Source organism: Lygodium microphyllum, chromosome 15 (assembly GCF_053477565.2).
Source record: "Lygodium microphyllum isolate KBCC chromosome 15, Lygodium_microphyllum_v1.1.10, whole genome shotgun sequence".
Classification (NCBI taxonomy): domain Eukaryota; kingdom Viridiplantae; phylum Streptophyta; class Polypodiopsida; order Schizaeales; family Lygodiaceae; genus Lygodium; species Lygodium microphyllum.
Genome location: NC_141149.1, coordinates 135,538,227 through 135,553,323, shown reverse-complemented (window position 1 = coordinate 135,553,323; position 15,097 = coordinate 135,538,227). Strand labels below are relative to the sequence as shown.

Genomic DNA, 15,097 nt, shown 5'->3' with positions numbered 1-15,097 from the left:
TTTCTGCGCGTAAATTTCTTCATACATGCGATTATAGACGCGAGTTTGTAGATGCGCAAATAGACGGGCAGGTAGACGCGCCCGTAAGATTTTGTCTATATTCAAAAATTGCGTCTAAAAGTGCGTCTAAGAGGCCTTTTTGTTGTAGTGTCCCTCTCCCTCTCTTTCTCTCTCTCTCCCTCCCTCTCCCTCTCTCATTTCCTCCCCCTCCCTCTCCTTCTCCCTCTCCCTCTCTTTCTCTCATTTCCTCTCCGTCTCTCAATATACAGAAATTATATTTAAAAAAGTAAAAGAGAGAGAGAATGCACTCTCCCTCCTTCTCTCTCTCTCATTTTCTCCCCCTCCCTCTCCCATTTCCTCCCTCTCCCTCTCCCTCTCTTTCTCTTTCTCTCCCTCCCTCTCCCTCTCTCATTTCCTCCCCCTCCCTCTCCCTCTCCCTCTCCCTCTCTTTCTCTCTCGTTTCCTCTCCCTCTCTCAATATACACAAATTAAACCCTAAACAAGTTAAAGAGAGATAGAATGGACTCACTGTAAAGATTCGAAGAACGGTTTGGCGGCTCCTGTTCGCGACGGTGGCTCCTCCTCTTCTTCGCGAACGACGGCAGCGGTGGTGCTGGCGACGACGGTGGTGAGAAGCCTTCTTTCCCTCTTTCTCTCACTCTAAGCAAAACGGTCGCTCTCTCTCTCTCTCTCTCTCTCTCTCTCTCCTCTCCCTCTCGAAAACTTTCGTGAATGCGTGAAATGAAACGCACTTGGGTTTTCGCCCACGTTTCTTTTCTTTGTGGAGCGTCTCTATTTGCTTCGCGACACTATTTGCGTCGCTACGCAAATAGCATCGACGCCGCTATTTATCGTCACTAATTGGCGTCACTATGGCCTGATATCCTTGTAGTGGATGATGATGAAGAAATTGAGCATAGCAATACATCTGACAGTGGGATAGACTTATTTGTTTCATTGCCTATTGGTAACATAGACTAGAGGTAGATAGTCTAATCTCATTGAGATTGATCATTCATTGTAGCATATAATTAGCTTTGAATGATTGGATGTATATTTGTAATACTTAGAAAGAAGTAAAGTTTGTAATGTATTCTAAAAAATACTAGCTGTTAAGATGTTTGATCATATTTAGGGACTTTATGAGAAATGAAAAATTTGTGCGTTTATTTTCGCATCTATAAGCACGTTTAAAAACGCAGGTATATAGACGCGTTTTTCACATCTATATACTAGTGCCAATAGAGGTGCTGATAAACGCACCCACTATTTTGCATGTACAGTGCACGTCTATAGGGCCTTTCTCTTGTAGTGTATGTACTACGTTATTATCATCCTTTTTATGTTGCTATGATTCTATGAGCGCTTTCATTAAGCGATATCGTATTTATTTTATGTATCAATCTAGTTGTGGATTCAAGCACACTTTGCCTTGATTTTGATGACCATTGTACACCTTACTTTAACCCTTTCGTATAGCCCAAATACAACACATAGTGCTAGATGTGTTGCCCTGCCACAATTTTTTTTTCTCTATAACTATCACTATTAGCATCGCAAATTTACTGCACGCGTCGATATTAGCATCGCAGTCTGCATCGCAAAACATGCGACGTAAATAGCGATGTTGATAGTGATGTGGATATGGCGTCACTAATACTGACGTGTTTAGCAACGATGGGGGTAAATTTTTTTGTGAATATTTTCATCGCTAAGAATGTCACTATGAGGCCTGTATCTTGTAGTGCTAGTTCATAGGAGTCCGTCAACAATTGCAAGAGATTTGCATGGTTGAGGAATGACACTTTGGCAAGTTACTTAGGATGCTGAGTGATGTCAATGGTGCTTTGTTGACTTGATAGAGCCAATCACTTTTTACTCTCTAACAAGGAAAAGAGATGGGTGTCATCTCTTTTACACTCTAGGTACAAGGATTGGCCTATGTTTGTGATGAACAACTCTGGAACAATTCTAAAGGACTTGTCAAGTCCCCCAAGTAAGTAACTCTAGAGCTGTAAGGACGAAATATATTTTAAGGGTCCCTCACTAATTATACCCTTGTCCATGCATGCCAAATGGAAAAAGTAGTTTCCTATGGTAAAAATGGCCATAGGGAGGAGATTGAAGGATGTCTAGAAAGCTTAGTCCACTTTTAAGATGAATGTATGTAGGTGGCATTAGGCTATCAAAAAACTCCTAATTAGGTTATCATTTTTTAAGAAGACGGGAGCCTCACTCCCTTGTCCATTCTGAAAGTATGTTATTGAGGATGAGAAGCATTTATTTTGGGATTATTTGTGTGTTATCCCAATGTGGAGAAAGGTTAAGAAGTAACTCAAAGATGCAGGCCTACAAGATAATTTTGGGATAGTTGTGGTTTTCTTTGGGGATTGTGGCAACTTGGATGATGCCAATCAGAGACTCATTGATCAACATGTAGTGCCTACTAACTATGGAGCAAGAAAAATAAACTAATCATTGGAACTTAGTCACGTAGAACCCCGGCCCCCAATGGATGGATCTCTGAGTTTACTAAGTAAAGAATTCCTAGTTGTTCTTGGAGCCCTTGCCACTTGGTTCTAAGCATTGGATATATGAGCTTTTGTACAAGAAGCTCAGTCGAATGGTCTAAGATCATGTTGCATCGGACGATGTAATCTTTTACCACTTGTTTTTCATATCAATATAAAACATGTGCAATAATATTATGGTAGGTGAGTAACACAAACAGCAGGCTGCACAAAATGGGATTAATACTATATTAACTAATATAGGCTTCCATTACGAGTATAGAAAGATGGGTTTTCGAATGCTGCCCTCATCAATGATGACGGCATTGACGGCATATTTTCTTTTGAAAATAATGTTGAGAGATGAGAAAGATGACGATCATCGCCTCGTCCACCTCCTCTGAAATCGGAGTCGGGCTCACCGGCTCCTTTTGGCCTCTTCCTGCGAGCTTCTGGAAAATATCCCAAAAAACCGTAACAGTAAAACATATCACCTTATATTCGATTTACCATGCAATTAAGAGCTGATTCCGTTAATGAAATACTGGTTCTCGTAATTAAATACTAATTCTTATAGGCCTTGAATCATGAATCTTAATTTGAGAGTTGATCGAATAATCGTCTAGTAAAAATCATAAATACGCCAAGTAAGTATAGAAGGTTTGACTAAGCTGCTAATTGTATGCTTTACGCTAAAATTAAATAATACTGATCCTCGTAATTAATACTGTTTCTTTTTTTTGATTTAGTACGTGTTAATACTGTTTCGTATAAATCATATGCATGGGCGCGTTCCGTCCGAATTTGCGAACCGTTGAGAGTTGATCGAGTAATCGCCGAATAGTTATTCTCTGAATAAGTTATAGTAGGTTTAATTCAGCTGCTAATTATGTGATTAAGATTATCAGCAGTTACATTAATCTGATCTAATAATTATCTAATAATAATAATAATAATAATAATAGGCCGATTGGGTATAGTAGGTTTGAGTATGCTGGTAATCCTATGATTAAGATTTATCTCATAAAATACGCCGATTGAGTAACAGGAGGTTTGACTGAGGTGCTAATAATGTGATTAAGGTTAATTAGTTACGACGCAAACTCGGAGTTGTCGGAAGTAATTAATGGAGTTGTTTTGAAAATGATTCCAAACCCAGCTTACCCGCGTGTGAGACTTTGTATGCGCTGCCAAGCGTATTCGTCGACGCCCAGTTTAGTAACCCTGTAAATCAGCTCTGACGTGTGTCGACTGGTCCTCAATGACTGATAGCGCCCTTATAAGTATCGTGTTTCTGTTTACTTACTTGTAACTATTTTATCATACCCACATAATCTACTTTGACCACCTTCACTCTTGATGATTAACTAATCGTTAAACACGATAATATAACAATTAGGGCCTTTTTTCCTCGATAAGTAAATAATATGCCTGATGCTGTCGTCCCAAGCCTTTATTGTCGTTATAATAATAATAACAACAATAATTACTCGAATTTCTGGATTTTTAAAATCATGTTGGTGTGCATGGATTCTAAATAGTGCGTCAGTGTGAATCGATAGGGTTTCTCTCATTTGTTTAGTGTTCTGTATATTCGGGCGGTATGGTATCTCTCTTTAAGGATGTCTAATCTCTATTCAATGATCATATCTTGGTTTCAAGGCGAGCCTCCATCTTTTCAAGACTTGCTCACTGCAGCTTTTCATTGGTTCTTCCCTCAGCTTAGCAAGCTGTATACAGTTCTGTCCTGGGTCTTCTCTTCCCTAATCGTGCCATTATTCAACAAGTTATGAAGCAACTCATTCTGGTCTGACTATCCTTATTGGGTTCGTCATCTTATTCTGCACATATTAAATCCATTTTCTGGTGATGCTTCCTGCTGTTGTTATTTACATTTTGAGTGCAGAGGTTTTCTTCTTGTCCATCCAATTCAAGAGATTATCCAAGGTTTCATCATCCGGCCATTGATAGGTTGCTGCCTCTTAGAACCTTCAAAGCAATTCCTATATCCGTGGGGCTTGGAGAGATTTTGGTCATTTTCTGTTAACTTCAAGGCAATCCCATTGATATAGGCTGTTGTCACTAAGGAGATTCAGATCATCAGCTCCCTTTTCCAGGGATTGGAAAGCTTTGGGTATTAAATCCTGTTATCTTCAAAGGCTAGGGTTTGTTGCAGTGCATGTCTGTCAAAAGCTCTCCCTGCTATCTTCAAATTTAGGGTTTGTCGAGTGCATGCCTGTCGACTATGTCCCGGAATGGCTCTGTGGATTGCCTCTGCGGTGCATAGAAGCTGAGATTAGGGTTACGATATTCCCAAACATTTGAGGAGGATCGGAGTTAGGGTTTGCAATATTGTAGACGCTAATCAGGTTTTGAGGGGGATACAAGATGACAGGAAATACAGGGACAGCCCAGGCCTGTGCAGCCTGTAAGTTCCAGAGAAGGAAATGCTCCCCAGAATGCCCCCTTGCACCATACTTCCCTCCTGATCAGCCAAAGCAATTCCTCAATGTGCACAGGCTCTACGGTGTCAGCAACACGCTGCGCATCCTCAAGCAAGTGGCCGATCCATCGAAGAGGAACGATGCAATGAAGTCGATCTTGTATGAGGCGGATGCACGGGATCGGGACCCTGTCAACGGCTGTTATGGGGTGATCACGCTCCTCCAGAGCCAGGTTGAGATACTAAGGGAAGAGCTAGACCTTGTGAGGAGCCAAGTCCACATACTGGAGCAGCAGCAACAGCAGCAAAGCCTGGCTAATTACTATTTTACTAATCAGCACCATGCTCAGAATAATATGCTTGGCTATGGATCCCACCCTAATCAGCCGACGACTCCATCAGGTAAAACATCTTATGATCAAACTCGTAGTGATCACTAGGTTGCGTTTATATATGACTGATCGTGTCTCTGCTTTTGATTGCCTCCATGCTAGCGGCTATATTTTGAAAATTCATGCATTTGTGGTGCTTTATGATACCATTTAGTAACACGTGTGTCGTGTGTATGGGGAGTCTAATGAAAACAAAAGAAACGAGTACTGCGTGTCCATTTTCTGTCTTGTAGCCACCGAAGCCATTGTCATTCATATACTGGGCACGTAGATTGAGTTCTGATATAACCTAATTTACCGACCCTTTATCTGATGATCAGCTGCAAAGCTCCTCTCATAGTATCTGATAATTTGATGATATCGTAAAAGAGGATGATCTATCTGCAACAGATTTATTCTCGAGAAACATGATCTATCTGCAACAGATTCATTCTCGACAAACATGATCCATCTGCAACACATTCTTTCTCGATCATTTAAGTCTTGGCTATTGAAGAGATGTCATTCTTTCTTCATCACTTGAAGGATAATCTCTCTTTCTATGCCGATTACTTATACCAATAAAGAATAACATCTCTTTTTATGCCGGTGATCACTTGATCAGAGGTTACTATCGTCTAATATTGGTAATTTGACGTTGTATTATATGCAGGTGGCGTCCCCAGCTGGTTGTATCAGTACATGGCAGCTTCTCCTCACTCTCTCTTACCACCACAAGGAGGGATGGGATCACCACCAATTAGTTTGCAGTATAAACCATCTATTGACGTCAAACCAAGCTTTGATACACGGTTGCTGGATTATGACGAACCTAAACGATTAAGCATCTACCAAGAAGGTGGCTCAAGTGATCAAGCTTATGAGTCCAGGTACTAATAACCGATTGCCTTCATGATGAAATCTAGAACTGTAAATTGTCCTTTATTTGGAATATGCAACTACTGTTGGAAGCATCAATGTTTTCTTTTTCGTCCCAGGCTACACTGTGCACTTTGATTGTGGCATTTCTATTTGGCATTTTCAGTACATGATGTGATCTCTAGTCTCTGTTGTGAATTTTAGTTTGGTGTTGTGATATGGATACTATGTTTACTATGTTGCTTTTCGTGTATTGAATCTTCTTTTGTCATCTCTAGTCTAAATGTACGATGTTTGTGTACCCGTTGCACGACTTTGTAACCACTTTTGTTTTATGGACTTTTGGCATTTTAGTAGGCAATTTGAAGATGGCAACAAGTACTTTATGGGCTGAGTATCCAGTCTTATACTAAATCTCTTTTGTTATGCCTATTTTGATTTTAATATAGTGCGGAGTCTACATCTATTGGAGATTCACGACCATTGGATCATCTGAACTTGGGGAATGTATCATCAACATTGCAAATCTAAGATCCCATTATGTAAGAGTCAATATGGTAGCTTATCAAATTGTTCATTGCATACTTCTTAATAGAAAACACTAGGTTGTATTGTAGTAGCACCATGTTTTCCAAGTTCGAGAACAAGATCTCCATTACACATTTTCACAATCTTAGGTTTAGAGTTTGTGAATTATCAAAGGCATTAGTTTGTACATATTCTATTTGGAGCTTAGATCTAGTCTAGTCCATTAGGAAATATGTTGATATCCATGTTGTTAGCCTTGTTAGCCATTGTGACATTCACTTCACATTTCAAGTCTATTGCACAATGGACCATCCTTTAGTTGTAATTCATTTCATGTAATCATCCATGATTGACAATAAAAATGCAATTTGAATGTAAGTCTTTGAGTCTATGCTACTCACGTACATGTTGAAATTCACCCCAATGGTGTTTTGTAAATGGATTTGGGTGAAGTGAGTCGGCCCTTTTTGTGTTGCTAGATAGAATTGAGATTGTATGTACCAATAACCCATCAATTGCAATAAATGAATCACCCTAATGGTGTTTGTTAATGGATTTGGGTAAAGTGAGTTGGCACTTTTTGTGTGGCCAGATAGAATTGAGACAATATGTATTGGTACCCCATCAATTGTGTTAAATGATTGAAGTTTTAGCTCCTTTGATGTCCCTATAAATAAAGAATGTATATATGTAGGTAGATATAATTGATACACTACATGTGTTGGTACCCCATCAATTGTAATAAATGAATAAAGTTTTAATTGAGATCAAGTTTGTTGAATGCCTCGTTTAAATTTTTCATTCAAGTAGAACTTACTTTTTACATGGTATCATTAAGCCTTCTTAATAACATTGAAGGCCTACTTTCATATAAACAACCCCTTTGAAAACTTTTCACAAGTAAAAACTATGTTGAGTGATTTTATCCACCTCGAAAAAATTATTCTATGAAGGGGTTGTTGAATTTAACAAAGGTTCAAGAGCTTGAAGGAAATTATTTCTCAAACTATCTTTCTTTGTTTTAATAATCCATAGTTTTTAGTTTTTATTTTTGTTATTTTTTAGGTTTTAGATTGTTTTTTAATGAAAATGTAGTTGCATGTAGAATCTATAGGCCAATTAGGTAAGACTACTAATATGTAGTATAAATGTGCTTTTGATTGTGGATTTAAATGCTTGCTTGTGGATTTAAATGCTTGCTTCTACAGTATAAACCCCACTGTAGTTGTGACGAAATACATTGGATGCAAAACAATACAAATCCCACAATACAATACAATACAATACAATGCAAATCCCACTATAGTTGTGACCAAAAACACATTTTTTTATTAAGAAACTAGGTGTAATACGTTCACTTTTTTAGTAGATGTTTATGACATTTGGAACATGGAAATATAACAAAATTATGTGTGCATTGTCAATTAATGATTGTTTTTTTTTTGACAATCGTAATTTATATCACTTCAAAGCAAAGATTCTTCTACTCAAAAAGAGCCTTGTAAAATTTTGTTTAGGAAATGTTATCTTAGATTAGTCCATGGATTTTTTTTTCCCCATGCTATTTGTTCTCTCTTACGTTTTTGAGGTGGATCCCACCTAGAAAGAAGGGGATTTTTGGCTCCCCGCCCTGCCGTCCAATTGATAATGGATTCGTGAGACACACTCGTAGGCTAATGCACAAAGATTTCTTTTCACCTTGATAACTAGCCTTTTCCATCCTCTAAGATGGGGTACATTACTCTTTCAAAAGTGCTATATCAATAAGTTATGCCACAAAAAATGACTTCAAAATTTTCACAATTAATATTTCTTTTTCTTGATGGAACATTCCCAATCATATTGCAAGTTGTAATGTTCACTTTTACATAATTTTTTTCCTTAAATTACATCCAAATCAATTTTCATTTTTTAAACCCACATACAGTGCCTTCGATACTCTTACTTCTAAGTGCCACATCAATAGGGTGCATTAATTTTGACCCCAAAAAAGTGAGACCTCTCTCAAAAAGTATTTTTTCCCATTTCTAATGGTGCCTAACCAAATTATGTGTTCATCTAAGCATTTTTCATGCTCTATTTTACGCGCTCATCCTTTTGAATCATTCTTACATAGAAAAAATCAATCTACAACATTTTTCCTTCTACTTTGTATTTTGCAATAAAACTACTTAATGACAAGCAACCAATTTAAAAAATCGAATTTCCATGTTATTATGGAGGATGAGTGTTATTACAAAGGCCCCTTATAGCAAGCATGGATCATATACATACATTACTCTATCATATAGAAAGAAAAATATTAATATTTGGATAGATAATTCATTGTATCCAAATGATCCTCACACTAGTCTAAAATTATTTTTTAAATTCATTTATTCATTGCTCACTTTTGTTGAGAATGGTGAAAAAGGTCTATAAGATTATTGCAAACGATTAGCTGGTAATATTTATATATATCAATATTATCAATCAATGTTATATAACACATTAACCTTCCTTATAATTCCAAGGTTCTTTAAATATTGTGTTACAAAAAGCCTTGCAAGGCCAGTAAAATAAAGTGCACAAGAGGAGCAATAAGAGATGGTATATGAGAATGTGTAAAGACATTTGACCTTAGAGGAGTGCATTGAAATCGCTTCTAGAGAAAATGGAGAAGGATAAGAACATTGCGAAGGAAAAGTTTCAAAGGTGCAAGCAAACTCCCACTGGGTATAATGAAAGGAAACATCAACTAGTACCAATGCTCACAATATCCTTAAATCATGTAGCATGAAAGATATACAAGTATTGAGATTATTAATCTCCGTTCTTACAACATAAAAAGTGAAATCAAGTATTTTTTTAACCTTCAATTTACATTAACTAAGCAATGGAGGTTTGAACAAAGGAGAAAGAGAGAGAGAGACTGTGTGTGTGTGTGTGTGTGTGTGTAGAGGGAGCTTACGCTCAACTGCCAAGACCCACAAACTGCTTACTTCAAGTGTTTCAAGAGAGCACCTATGACTCTCTCTCACCTAACCGACGTACCTTCGATCCTATCGAGGTGTAGTGAGCTTACCTTGATCATCGAATGATTTACCTCCTTCCTCAAGCACTCCGGTAGCTCCACGATTCGTGATGCAAGCTTAAGCATCCTCAAGCATCCACCTCCAAGCTCGATCCTCCATAGCCACGATTGTCCCGACCTAAAACGGGCCCAACACTGGCTCTCTAAGCACTAGCTAGACCTCTAACACTCTTGAGACAACCCCACACGGCCTCACGGCCAAGAGCGTCTAAGGACACACTGTCCTAATTGCTAATGTAGATATTGCGTTTATAGTGGAACGTAGTCCAACAATTGCCATTTTTTACTCCTTAGAGGGAGACCCCACATATCTCAGTGTAGTACACCAACATAATACAAATATAAAGGAGACACCCCTCTAGCTAAATGTTGTGGCCCCACTGCAGCTCTCCTACACCTTGGGGATTGGCCTCAAGATGCGCTGCTCTAACATAAAGCACATATGAACACACTCCACACTTATTTATTTCAAATGTTCCATGATATTTGATATTTCCTTACCAAGCTTGCCCCAAAAAACCATTCATCTACCCTACAACTTGGGTTTTCTTACACAGTCCACGTAGATTAACATATGGAAAACAATTGCAATGCGTCCAGGTTTGATATCATGTTATGCTCAATGCAAGTGTGGATGACCATTCACTACAAGAGAAAGGCCCTATAGACGCGCACTGTACACGCGAAAAAGCGGGCTCATTTATAAGCGAGTGTATCAGTGCGTCTATTTATGCTAGTATATAGAACGCGTCTATATATCCGCGTTTATAAACACGCCTATAGATGCGAAAATAAACGCACATATTTTTCATTTCTCATAAAGTCCCTAAATATGACCAAACCTCTTAACAACTAGTATTTGTTTGAATACATTACCAACTTTACTTCTTTCTGAGTATTACAAATATACATCCAATCATTCAAAGCTAATTATATATATGTGATTTCATGCCCTATATACATCCATCTCTCTATTGTGCACTTAACCTAGCCATGCCGAACTTATAGATCAAAGGTTGACTTATGCATGTGCAATAGAGAGGGAGGGAGGGAGGGAGGGAGAGACACACACACACACACACAGAAGTGATTGATACATGCACATGTCACATCTGTTGTGCACTTAACCTAGCCATGCATAAACTTATAGATCAAAGGTTAGTTGGTGATTTAAGAGGGTATCCTAACTTTTTAGGGTAGTCCCTTGACTCTCATTAGTCTCAACAAATATGCAGCACAATCAATACAATCAAAGCAAAAGCAAAACATGCATGCCAATTCATAGCATAAGTAGAATGATGCAAATAAATTGACTTGTGCATGTGCAATAGAGAGAGAGAGAGAAGTGATCAATACATGCACATGTCAGTTGTGCACTTAACCTAGCCATGGCTAAAACTTATAGATCAAAGGTTGACTTGTGCATGTGAAATATATATATATATATATATATATATATATATATATATAGAGAGAGAGAGAGAGAGAGAGAGAAAACTGATCAATACACTCACATGTCTCATTTGTTGTGCACTTAACCTAGCGATGCATAAACTTATAGATCAAAGCTTAATCGGTGATTCAAGGGAGTACCCTCACTTTTTAGGGTAGTCCCTTGATTCTCATTATTCTCGAGGAATATACATCACAATCAATACAATCAAAGAAAAAGCAAGACATGCATGCCAATTCATAGCATGAGTAGATTGATTTAAATCAGTTGGCTTGTGCATGTGCAAGCTATTCCAATCATGTCAAGGTTCACTTATAGCTCACATATAATTTTAGATAAGGTGGACCACATGTAGCCAATGTGCACATGTCCTCTTTTCATCATCTTTAGCTAGTGTGTCCACTTGTTGGTGACTAAAATAGATCACTGTAAGGATACTTTGCAATACCAACAAGCCAACTACAAATCTCTTATCTATGAAATGTATAAGTAAATTAACTTGGTTAATTTGATGAGGTCAAGTTTTTCTTCCATGGACAGTGTGGTTGGCTATCTACTTCAAGGTTATGGGAACTTGCAAAAGTCAATGGAGCATCCTAAAAATGACGATACTCTAATTACTATATCAAGTCACTTCATGTACATATCTTTGATTGATTGATTGATAATATGCATTTCTCTATCTCTTTCGTATACACCTTCATTGCATTATCTCTCTCTAGCTAAAAACCATTTGTGCTTTATCCATCTATTGATACTTGCATGCAATTGAAAGGAAAAGGATGGTCTAGTAAGTCACCACATATGTGCCAATTAACTTGCCAATGTGTTATCTCTTATCCTCAAGCTTTGTTATATATTTCACCACATAGGTCAATTGATTTGCTAGTGTACCATCTCTTATCTCAAGATTTTCTATATGACCACGATGATTAGTCTTCAAAATCAAGAATAACTTTGTGTATGAACATAGTGTAGTTCAAGCTATGAACATAGTCTAGTTCAAGCTATGAAGGTGTTTTAATTACATTTAAAACTTTTTAAGCTTTAAGATTGTGATCATAGTTTATATCAACAAGAAGTTTGTGCCTCAATTTATGCATATTCATAGTTTGGATCATAGCTCTAGAATTGTTTTATTTTGATACATGAAGATTTATATGATTCTTCATAGTTTGTCTTTGGATTATGCATGCATTTGGTGATTTCATTTGGTATATATGTCATATTCCCTAAATGCATGCATTGATACTTACAACATGGAGGCAAACATTTTGATATTCAAAGACTAGGAAAGTCATGTCATGTTGATCCAAAAACAACCAAAAGCTAGCATCTAATCAGTTTAATTGTTACTGCATGTCTGTCAGCGTGTGTAATAAGTATTATTTGCGCATATACACGCGCAATTACACGTGCCTACAGACGCGCTACGCAAATATTAAAAAACTTTGAAAAAAGTTGTGGCTTTCTTTTTAAACCAGTGCTTTCCTGCGTTTTTTACGTGTTTTCTACAGTTCGAGCTCGACATCACTAATCATGTCTATCTATCACTTTATGAAGACAATGAGGGAAGGAACTAAGAGTAAAAAGAGGATAGGAGGAAGGAAGAGCCAAAGAGTAAAGAACAAGAGCCAAACAGCAAGGAAGAGAAGAAGATTCAAGCAACTTACCAAGGGAAGGGAGAAGGAGGACAAGGAGCTTGCAACCTAGCGCCACCCGTCGGAACAAGCAAAGATGGTGAGTTCTTCTTCTCTCTCTCAATCTTGTTTGCTTTCTCTGTTTGTTTGTCTCTCTCTCTCTCTCTTTACATGCTATAGACTGTCATTTATGGAGGTTTTTTTGCACATTTTTTAACCAAGTTTGAAAAAAATGGTCCTTCTGTGCGCGTCTATTAGCGCGTCCAGATGACAGTGTAGATATAGGTATAGACGCGGAAATAGACGCACTGACAGATACACACAGAGATGCAGATATAGACGCAGCATGTAATATGTTTTATCTACACAGGGTAATATGATTTTTCTTGTGTAGATGTGGAATCCTGGATCTTCCAGCACTAATCCTGAGTTGGAACACATGAACAACACCTTAGTGGAGTTTTCTAGAGGTGTTAGTAGATTTTTTGGGTTTTCCAAACAAAGAGCAATTCATGGGGGAGATGACCAATTATCTTGGTCGCCCTCCAACTGCAGAGGAGGTTTTCGGTGTGATGTCTGGGACACCTATCACATCTTTGCCTAGCAGTGCCGCACGAACACCAAACCTTGGCACACCTCTACTAACAGGTACTCCACGCACTATGCATACACACAGATCAGCTGATGCACAGGGATCAATTGAAGTACATGGATCGGTCGAAGCACGTGTATCTGTAGAAGCACGTGCATCAAGTGAAGTAGAGGGTAGTGCCCGTCGAGGGAGGAGGGAGAGTCGTGCGAGAGGATGAGGAGGTCGAGGACTTTATGGGGGTTTCCTAGGAGGTGGCTCTCGATCACCCTCACCAGGAAATGAGAGAGGTGAGCCTCCACAAATGTACTACTCTGTCACTGATGTTGGTGGTAACTTGCATGACTCTGAGGAGAGGGAAGTGATAGCCTACTTGAGGAGTGTCGTGCATGCCACATACAAAGATTGTATGATTCCCTTCAAGCACCAAAAAAATAGTTTGTGGTAAGAGGTGCTGCGGGCAGTACATAGAAGGTACCCTAATCCCGAGAATTCACGATTCTCAGATGATTGGGGATGGTCAAAGACGAGAGACACGCTTTATAACAAGAGGTCTCACCTTATGACGCGCGCCAAGGAGTCACTACGGAGACAAGAGCAGGGGCGCCCTGGATATGGCCAACCACCCAATTGCCACCGCAGGGAGTGGAAAGAGGCCAAGAAGAGAGCAGCAAAGGAAATGACAAGTCGCCAGCATGCAGAGGCGCGACGTATCCAGATGGCAACCATGGGATCGTTGCATTATGGATCGGGTGGCAGGGAGTCATGGGAGGCTGAGTTTGTAAGTATTACTTCATTATGTAGTGTGTTCTAATACGTTGTATGTTCAAATTGTTTTATAGTATCATATCGTTGGTAGGATGTCTACTCCTAGAGAGGTAGGCTATCATCAAGGTCATAACCAGGCGTTCACTTGGTAGCATTTCTACGAGGAGGGACTCATCATGGAGGAGCAATATAATCGTGCCATGAGGATTTCACAACCAGAAGATGTATGTTTTATTTTTTACATGAAAAGTATATGTAACTCTAGTTTATTGTTTGTAATGGTATTTATATACCTTAATCCTTTGTGTAGGTGAACCCTGATGCAGTTGAGGATAGCGAAGGGGGGACTAGCAATAGCGGTGGCGACAACAGCAACGACATAGGTAGCGGTGGTGGTAGCGATGATGATGCCTCTTCTGAGGAGATATAGAGAAGCCCCATGCATGCATGCCTCCCCTTGGCTTGTAGTTTTCATTTTTGATATGTATTACTTTCAGCTAGTGCTTCTGACCATGACCATGCTTGAGGTCACAAGCACTAGAACTCAGTATGTAAAAACGTTTCATCTATATATATGAAATTTCGTGTTCTACATACATTGTTTTGTTTTCAGTACAAAAATCTTCGAAATAATCTTTCTTTGTTTTCCCTAAGCATATAATTTGATGTTGATGGGGGGAAAAAAACCAGAAAGCATACTCTGGTTTTTTTTTTCACACCTCAGTTTTGTGCGTCTATCAGCGTGTCTAAATTGCAGGATAAATGTGTGTCTATTCTCGTAAAAAACTTACAGAGTAAACGTTTTTTTAGACGCGCATATACACGCGTGTATAGATGCACAAT

General features: G+C 38.6%; 1 pseudogene across 1 annotated transcript; it reads left to right on the top strand.

Moving 5' to 3' along the window:
* Nucleotides 1–4,142: 4,142 nt before the first annotated feature.
* Nucleotides 4,143–6,898, top strand: LOC148025110 (LOB domain-containing protein 4 pseudogene; annotated as a pseudogene). Its single transcript, XR_015693235.1, has 3 exons — nt 4,143–5,355; nt 5,998–6,214; nt 6,653–6,898. The product of XR_015693235.1 is annotated as an LOB domain-containing protein 4 pseudogene (transcript).
* The last annotated feature ends 8,199 nt before the right edge of the window (nt 6,899–15,097 follow it).